Source organism: Pristiophorus japonicus, chromosome 16 (assembly GCF_044704955.1).
Source record: "Pristiophorus japonicus isolate sPriJap1 chromosome 16, sPriJap1.hap1, whole genome shotgun sequence".
NCBI classification, from domain to species: Eukaryota; Metazoa; Chordata; class Chondrichthyes; family Pristiophoridae; genus Pristiophorus; species Pristiophorus japonicus.
In genome coordinates this window covers 19,073,852-19,083,647 of record NC_091992.1, presented here as the reverse complement: position 1 = coordinate 19,083,647, position 9,796 = coordinate 19,073,852, and positions in this window count along the sequence as shown.

Genomic DNA, 9,796 nt, shown 5'->3' with positions numbered 1-9,796 from the left:
GAAATTTCTTCTCACAGGGTTGTGAAACTGTGAAATTCGCTGCCTCAGAGAGCTGTGGAATCTGGGACATTGAATAAATTTAAGACAGAAATAAAAGGTTTCTCAATCGATAAGGGGATAAGGGGATATGGGGATCGGGCGGGGAAGTGGAGCTGAGTCCATGATCAGATCAGCCATGATCTTATTGAATGGCAGAGCAGACTCGAGGGGCCGTATGGCCTCCTCCTGTTCCTATTGCTTATGTTCTTAGGCCTCCCCTGCCCTGCGCCCCGCCCCCCCCACAACCCAACCCTGCTTTCCTGAATGCAAGACCCGCATGAGATGCCCCCACCCCCACCAGAGACTGATCTGTGCTGCACAATTTTGGACGTCCGATGGTCGTGAAAGGCACTATATAAATGCAAGTCTTTCTTTTTTCTAAATTTGGCACTTGTTAGTTTGAATCCCTTGTCCGACTGTCAGGGTTCAATTTGAAGTAATTTTCTAGGTTTACATTGTCGACAGACTCTCAATTGCCTCTTTCCAAGGCTGAACTGCCAAATGTCTTCCGTCTTTCCTCCTAACTGACCTTCGGCACTGGAGATCATCCCTAAGCCTCTCTTAAACCTATACTTGCAAGAGAAAACCAACAATGGCGCAGACTGCTGGCTAGAATAGAATGAGGGAATTAAGGGTTACGGGGAGCGGGTGGGTAAGTGGAGCTGAGTCCACGGCCAGATCAGCTATGATCTTGTTGAATGGCGGAGCAGGCTCGTGGGGCTAGATGGCCTACTCCAGTTCCTAATTCTTATGTTCTTATGAGTTCAGGCAACAATAAAAGAACAAAGGGAAGTAGGCTTAGATGTAATAAGACGTATAAATCACAAAGGCCAATTATTCTGTAAAAATTCTGAATGGCACACGGTCCCTTTTGAGCAAAGCAGTTTTATTTACCGTTGAGTTACCCAGTAGAGTCGAGAGAAACAATAATGGTAAAGTGGAGGTTGCCCGCAATTGCTCGTTAATACTAAGTGAAATCACCCAGAGGCAGCTCAGCCCACCCTTTCATCCTGAACCGCACGCTTCTAAAGTTGACCCTTCCAATGTTTAAATGACACTAACAGACTTTTTTTGTTTTTTTTAAAAAAAGCACAAAAAAATAAATTGACTTGCGTCTAATTTAGATCCAATTTGAGCCTTCTACTCAAGCGATTGTGGAGCATGATTGCTATTCCAATTACTGCCTTGTTTCAAATGACAAAAGACTTTTTGTTTTGTGACTGATTTTGCATTCGCAAAAGGCGTCCTCTTAATTCAGGGAGTGCAAGTTGCCCTGATTATGTGTAAGCTTCTGTAGAACTCTTTCCCCCTCCCCCTCCCCAAATCTAATGCAATGCAATTTTTTTTTAACTCTAAGATCGAAAGCCCTTATAGTATTCCCAGGTGCAGGTCATAGCTTGGAAGTAGCTCTGTTGGTAGTATATTTGAAGCAGTGAGTGGGAGCCGGTCTCTGTGCGCTGGGAGAGGTTGGAGATTGCCCCAGCACTGATGAAAAGCAGCTTTCTATCCGGTTGTGAAGTCTGGCATCCTGCTTTCTGCAATCTGATTCTCATTAGGGCCCGTCCTCAGTGCGTCTTTCCTCATCTTCCTGTCTGTACCCATTACGATTCCCAACATCTCTCACCAGGGATGCCTGGTGCTGATGCGTTTACTGAGGGTCAGAAACGCAAGTTTGTTTGGCGTCAGCCCCCTGACTGACTGACTGCAAGCTGCCAATTCCGCATCACCGTGCAGTCGGTCACATGTCGAGAGGCACTTCTCTGCCAAACCCGTCAATCCCCCGTTCACTGCGACAAGCTGCAACGGTTCAAGATCAAAGTAGTCGAGTGGCCCTCAATTCGACAGCCAGCCAGCCACTTATTTCACTGTCAAAACTCTCTGATGTTCAACACCCGCCTCCGTCTAGGCCCACAGCTGAAAAACAGCAATTGTGGATGAAGAACTGAGGACTACTAATGTCTGGGGAGCTCTACCCAAATCACACCCCGATATGAGTCACCACCGACAGAAGCGAGAAAATTAATGAGGTGAAAAAGAAATTGAATCTATGATTGACTTTCTACTTGCATACTTCTTTCTCAAGTATAATGGGATATATCATTTTAGTTTTTCACTCAACAAGTAATCTGGCTCTTATCCAGATTACACACTACTGCCTTTTTAATCCAAACGATACCCCCTCAAATGCATGTTGTCCGACCGCAGTTATTTAAACTTTCTAAATTTAGCATGACTACTTCAAATTGCAGGTACTGTACCGGTAATCTTGTATTACAATTATTGGAGAGTTTTACCTCAGGATATGGGCAAGATGCAGAAGGACTATTACAAAATACCTTTTTTTTAGAATAAATTCTTGAGTAGCAACAATTGTAGATTGTCACATTGTAGAGTGGATCACAAACAGAATCACCTGATAGTGTCAGCTGTGGCTCAGTGGGCAGCACTCTCGCTCTTCCTCGCGTACATCTGCGCCAGGGTGTCCTTAGAGATGGAGCACGCGGTGTCCACCGGTACGCTCGCGGCCTTCCGCGAGAGGTGGGCGCCGGAGGGACTGGAGTGCATCGTTACCCCCGGCAACCAAATTTTAATTTGATTTTATATGTTTTAAAGTTTAATTTGCTTTAATTGCTGGATTTTTAGTGTCCCCCTCCCCTTTTATAGGAGGCACTTGTAAAATTTATGATTTTATTGCCCAAAAAAAAAAATATCACAAAAACCCCCCCCCCAAAAAAGTAAAACAAAAAACAAAAAAAGGGCAGTTGAAAAATGTTTGGAGTGTTCCCCAGATTGGGGGGCACTTGACTTAATTGGTTAATTTTGTCTCCTATCAAAAGAGTTGGGTAGTACTCTCGTCTCCGAGTCAGAAGGTTGTGGGTCCGGCTCCAGGGACTTGTGCCCAAAACCCAGGCTGACACTCCAGGGGAGTGCTGCACTGTCAGAGGTGCCGTCTCTTGGTTTTATTAATCTAGTTATTAGCTAGTATCAGCTATGGCTCAGTGGGTCGTACTCTCGCCTCCGAGTCAAACGTTTGTGGGTTCAAGTCCCACTCCAAGGGCTTGATCACATAAATCTAGGCCGACACTGAGAGAGCACTGCACTGTCAGAGTTGCCGTCTTTTGGATGAGACATTAAATCGAGGCCCCGTCTGCTCTCTCAAGTGGATGTAAAAGATCCCATGTCACTATTTCGAAGATGATCAGGGGAGTTATCCCCAATGACCTGGACAATAGTTATCCCTCAATCAACATAAACAAAAAAACAGATTATCTGGTCATTATCACATTGATGTTTGTGGGAGCTTGCTGTGCACAAATTGGCTGTGTGTTTCCTACATTACAACAGTGACTACACTCCAAAAGTACTTCATTGGCTGTAAAGCACTTTTCACGGTGGACATGAAAGCACTATATAAATCCAAGTCTTTCTCTGAATCCACTGTAATAGTGGAATAATCTCCAGCCAAGTAATAATTGTGTGAGTAGGGATACGTAGCCCTCGCTGCGGACCCTGGTTTTTGATCTTAAAGTTTAGAATGGTCAGGAGCCAAAGCCAAAGCCAACTGGTGTCCATCTTAAGTTCTGAACCCACAATCAGCATTGACGAGGGGAATAGAGCTGACCTCTGATTGGACAACTGGTTGCCCATAAAAGACAAGGTGACAGCTCCCTTTACAAAAATGCAAGAAATTGCCAACAGAACGTGCTCACCAATAGTTCCCTGTAAATTATTTAATGCATGAATGCTCCCGAGATGTGAACATGATTTTACAGTAAGCAGTTTCTTCACTGAATCAAAATTGACACACTGTCAAATGTAGTTTATAAATTAGCTCTCATTTTATTCCATGTGTTTAATTCGACTTGTAGCAAGTTCACCATTAAAACGGAGAATTTTGAAATGACAAATTGTCTCTCGGCTTTGAACGTCCTTTCACTTTGTGTTCGAATTTATGGCTGGGTTTTTTTGTGAGCAAGGTGTTTGCAGTGTTGCCGACGCTCATGATTCACTTGTGATTTGCAGAAGTTTTTTTTTAAATGCTCATAATTCACACAAGAAATTTAAACATGTAGAAAGGCACATTTAAATTCCGAGGGAGTCAAGGGTTATGGGGAGCGGGCAGGAAAGTGGAATTGAGGCCAAGATCAGATCAGCCATGATCTTATTGAATGGCGGAGCAGACTCAAGGGGCCAAATGGCCTACTCCTGCTCCTATTTCTTACGTTTTAATGAGTGTGTCATCAGGTTCAAAGTTGCTGGATTTGTGAATGAATTGAGTGCAATGACAATGCTGCATAAATCTTCTTGGTCTCGTTGCAGAACATACCATCCCTGGCTGGGGAGTCAGGCAGACTTTCTCCTCCCAAAGCCTCTGCCAGTGTTGCTCCATAACCTACAAAGTGTACGTGAAAAATCTAAGGGCAGTTTTCGGATTCTTCCTTTTCCATGGCGAGATGCATGGTTGATACTAGAATTGGCTTCACCGAAAATGATTTCAGGTTCCCTATTGGCCTGGTGCGGTATTGAACCAAGCAGATCGAGGCCATGGATTGGAGCTAGCAAAACAAGAGATTTTTGTTAGCTGAGCGTATCAAGGGTCATGGAGCATAAGGTGAGAAAATGTCGTTGAGGTGCAGATCAGCCATGAGCTAATTGAACGGCCTACTCCTGTTCCGAATGTTCCTATATTCTCATGAATGTTTTGGGCTGCTGTGACTGGCCTTGTTATACCCCATTTATTGAGATGGAAAGCAACAGCTGGAATTCCCACCATTTTTACATTGGATTACATAGGATATACGGCACAGAAACTGACCGTTCGGCCCAACCAGTCCATGCCGCCGTTTATGCTCCACTCGAGCCTGCTCCCGTCTTTCCTCATCTAAATCTATCAGCATAATTCTCTATTCCCTTCTCCCTCAACTGCTTGTCTAGCCTCCCCTTAAATGCATCCATACTATTTGCCTCAACCACTCCCTCTGGTAGCGAGTTCCACATTCTCACCACTCTTTGGGCAAAGAAGTTTCTTCTGAATTCCCTATTGGATTTCTTGGTGACTATCTTATATTGATGGCCTCTAGTTATGCTCTTCTCCACAAGTGGAAACAGTCTACCTGTATCCACTCTATCAAAACCTTTCATAATTTTAAAGACCTATATTAGGTCATCCCTTAGGCATCTTGATCACGATCCAGAGATCCTGCTAGGGTGTGTGGGCATTGAGCAAAGCTCAGTTTGACTCAGTTGTGATATCCCTCATGATCTGATAATGCCACTCACTGTTTTGCTAAAGGATAGCTACATGGGTGAGATACCAGAGATGGAACCTTACTTCAGCATGACTCACCATATTCAGAAAAACAAGGAAATAATTGGTTCATCTCACCAGCTTTGACGTATTCTGAAGAGCACTGTGGGTGAGTGCACAGAGTGCAATGTTGGAAACAGGCTGGAATATTCCAAACTCCATGTGCCCACATGAACAGCTGGTCTAATTTCACAGGGCCTTTGCAGCCCAAAGGGAGACTTTGATCTTGTGAGCAAAGTTTCTCTTTCAGACTTACCTCCGAGTCAGTGAAGGGTTGCGTTTATACTCTGTGCACAGGTGCAGTTACAGAAAGGCTTCTGTGAAAGGCCGCTTACATGACATTATAGGAAATCTCATTTCCACAGGAGCTATCTTTGCAAAATTATGCAGTAACTTTATTGAAAATCTCAACTGAAGGAAGTTTACGAACTGCAGTTATACAATCATAGAATAAATACCTGTATTAGAGCATAAAGATGACCATTCATTCCATCAAGTCTGAACTGGTGTTTTTCGCCACATGAGCCGCCCAGTCCAATCTCGCTCTCCTGCTCACTCACCATGGTTTAATATTACATTATTTTCAGGCGACTAATTCCCTTTTAAAATAATTCATGCACAACAACAGTTGTAGCAGTGAATGCAATTCTAACCACACACTTTAAAAAAACAATTCTAACCATCCTTTTAATTCATTGCGATTATCTTACATGTCTGCCCTCTCAGTGGAAGCAACTTAATATTGTTTATTTTGTCATAACTCTCCATAATTTTGAAGACCTCTATCAGGTTACTCCTTCTCAGCTCTCGGGAAAATTTGCCATAACCTCACGTTTCTCTTTGTAACTGTAACCCTTCATTCCTGGCAACATACTCACTATATCTTTAAACATTGAGTTTTTGTCCTTCCTATAATGGGATGCCCAAAACTCCATACTATCGTTCAATTGCCATCAATGTTTTTGTACGAATTCAAAATGACCTCTTTGCTTTTATATTCTTGGCCTTACACATAACCGAGGACCCAGAACTCCACTGGCTGCCCATCCCAGAGCATAATCAACCTTATGATCCTCATCCCGTTTCCAAATCTCTCCATCGTGTTGCTCAATTTTACCTGAGGTCTTCTGGTGCCATTTATTCCAGCCGCACCCTCCCTTCATCCAAGCCCAGATTACTACACATCTCATCTCGCTCCACTCCATCATCGGTGGCTCATCCTTGTGTCACTCTGCCCCCGATCTTCAGAACTCTCTCCTAAAAATCACTTTGCCGAGACACCCATTCCCTTCTTTAAAAATCCAGCTCTTCTCCCATGTATTCACTTAGCACACTCGCCTCGGAGTCAGAAAGTCGTGGGTTCAAACCCCACTCCAGGGAATTGAGCACATAAATCTAGGCTGACACTCCAGTGCAGTGCTGAGGGAGCGCTGCACATTTGGAGATGTCTTCTTTCAGATGAGACGTTAAACCGAGGTCCCGTCTGCTCTCTCAGGTGCACGTAAAAGATCCCATGGCACTATTTCAAAAGAAGAGCAGGGGAGTTATCCCCGGTGCCCTGGCCAATATTTATCCCTCAATCACAAAACAGATTATCTGGTCATGATCACGTTGCTGTTTGTGGGAGCTTGCTGTGCGCAGATTGGCTGTGCATTTCCCACAGTGACTACACTCCAAAAGTAGTTCATTGGCTTTAAAGCACTTTGAGATGTCCGCTGGTCATGCAAGTCTTTATTTCTTTTTTTCGCTCCTAATCTTTTTCTTCTTTGCCAACCCCTCCCCCACTCCCCCACTCCCCCTTATAAAGATATGTGTATTTTGAGGGGCACTAAATCGAATGGTTTTTGGTTGGTATGTTTGGTTTCTGACCTGGTGAGCCTCCAGAAGATAAAGCATTTGGTGTACTTCCCCTCCCTTATTATTATAATATCGGAAATGCTTTACAAAATGACCAGTAATTTTGTAATTTGTGTAAATATCTGCTGCCCGAGAATTAATCCAAGTATTTGCTGATACCTGTACATTGTTGTCAAGCTTGTATAGTATCAACCAAAGCATACAGTGCTCAGAGAGAGGCTGAGTGCACTTTGCGCACATCTGGATTCTGACTAAGACAGATGAAATGGGACCCACATGTTCAGATGCCACGTCCTGCAGCAAAGCAAATCTTTAACGTAGGATTACATTTATATTGTCTTTGACACTCTTGACTCACAGCTGAAACGACTTTTTGTTTTTACAGTTAATGGAAGAGTTTCTGTGAAGCGAATGGACCATTTATCATTTTTTTTCCCCCCCTTTCTCTTTATGCATTTTTTTTTTGCTTTCCTTTTCCAAAAGCACTAACTCACGCCGGGACGTCGCTCCAAAGGCATTGTGCACTAGGCCAAGTGATCGCCCCAGCCGAGATCAGCACAGTCAAAGGAACAAACCAGGCAGTGATCTGGGCAACATGATTTCGTTCCATGCCAAGGCCCTTCTCGTCCAACATGATTTATCAAAGGGACCAACTTCAGTCCCATGACAGCGGCAGAATGTTTTTAAGAGAGAGAAGCATGTTTTTGTAGAGTGAATGGATAGTTGGGACCATTTATGATGTCGTAAATTCACTGAAGGATCCAGGCGGCGCCATCAGCCAAAACACCAAAATGGTTTTTAAGAGGGCGATTTTAACTCTTCCCCGATCGGCGGGAACACAGCGAGGGGAGCAGCTAAAACACAGCAGCTCCAGGTGCGACTCTATTCCCGCTGTTCTGCGATTTAACGCTGTCATTCTAGCGGCGATGAGGGAGCTGCCAGACTCCAGCAGGAGCCTCATTAATAAACGCAAATCAGGGTCCGATGATATACGCAGGACCTCAGCCTGTCCGTAAGTCACTAGGCCCCGAAAGGTAGTTTGCCAATGGCAAATCCATTGGCAGGATAGGCGCACCAATGCCAGTGTTCTCGCTCAGGCCAACATCCCCAGCATCGAAGCATTGACCACGCTCGATCAGCTCTGCTGGACGGCCCACATCGTCCGCGTACCCGATACTAGACTCGCAAAACACGCGCTCTCCTCAGAGCTCCGACGCGGCAAGCGAGCCCCAGGTGGGCAGAGGAATCGTTTCAAGGACACCCTCAAAGCCTCCTTCAAAAAGTGCAACATCCCCACCGACACCTGGGAATCCCTGGCCCAAGACCGCCCAAAGTGGAGGAGAAGCATCCGGGAAGGCACCGAACACCTCGAGTCTCTTCACTGGGAGCACGGCGAAGCCAGGCGTAAGCAGCAGAAGGAGCGCTCGATAACCGAAGCACTCCACCCACCCGCCCCTCCAACCACCATCTGCCCCACCTGTGACAGAGACCGTAGGTCCCGCATTGGTTTCATCAGTCACCTGAGAACTCCTATTAGTGTGGAAGCAACTCATCCTCGACTCTGGGGGACTGCCTGAGAGAGGAGAGAGAGAAAGAATGTTAGAAGAAACATTCCTTAGTGTGGATGGAGCAGAAGAGTTCCTCCGGGACCAACAGGAAAAGTCATGGCATACGCTGCTCCAGGCTTCCCCGCCCCATGCTCCCCAGCGACCAGACCCTCGGAATACCCGCCCTCTGTGAATTGCCTTGCTGCCGACAGCCTTGTTCTGATGCCAACGGGTGGCCTCTGAATCGCCCGATTTTTACCCAGCTTAGAACCGAATGGACAAGATTTAAATGTGCTGGGCCTCCGACTCCAACCCCCATGTGGGAGCGCCATCTGCTCCCACCGGGAATTAAACTTTCCCCTTAATTATCATCCACACTTGTACAATGAAATGGCTGCCTTGCACTCACTCCCAGATAGCCATCTTTTAACAATATTTGTCAGAGTCTATGAGGGAGGGTCATGGTTCCTTTTGCCAATCTGTGCAAGGCAAGGAATATACCTCACCACCGGTTGCAAGTTGTTATCCGCACCGAAGGATTAGATCACAAGAATAGTCAAGGATGAGGAAACACTGGTCAGCCAATCAAATCGTCCCAAGGTGCTTCACAGGAGCGCTATCAGACAAAGCTTTGACACCGAGCCACGCAAGGAGCTATCAGGACAGGCGACCAAAAGCTTGGTCAAAGAGGTAGGTTTAACGAGCGAATTAAAGAAGGAGCAAGATCTGGCAAGACGGAGAGGTTAAGCGAGGCAATTCAGGAGCTTAGGGCCCAGGCAGGTGAAGGCACGGCCACCAATGGTGGAACGAAGGAAATTGGGGATGCGCAAGAGGCTAGAATTAGAGAAGCTCCTCCCAGCACAGCATCCACGTGCATTTTGAACACTCTAGTGTCTTTACAGTAAAATTCACTTTTCTTGCATTCCTCGCAGGGAACTGCGCATGAAGGGAGCCTGAACTCTGACCCTCGCGGCCATTGAGGACGACTGCTTGCTGGGAGCCTGGGAATTATTTCATTGATCCCTCTGTGTCGACCAACTTGCTT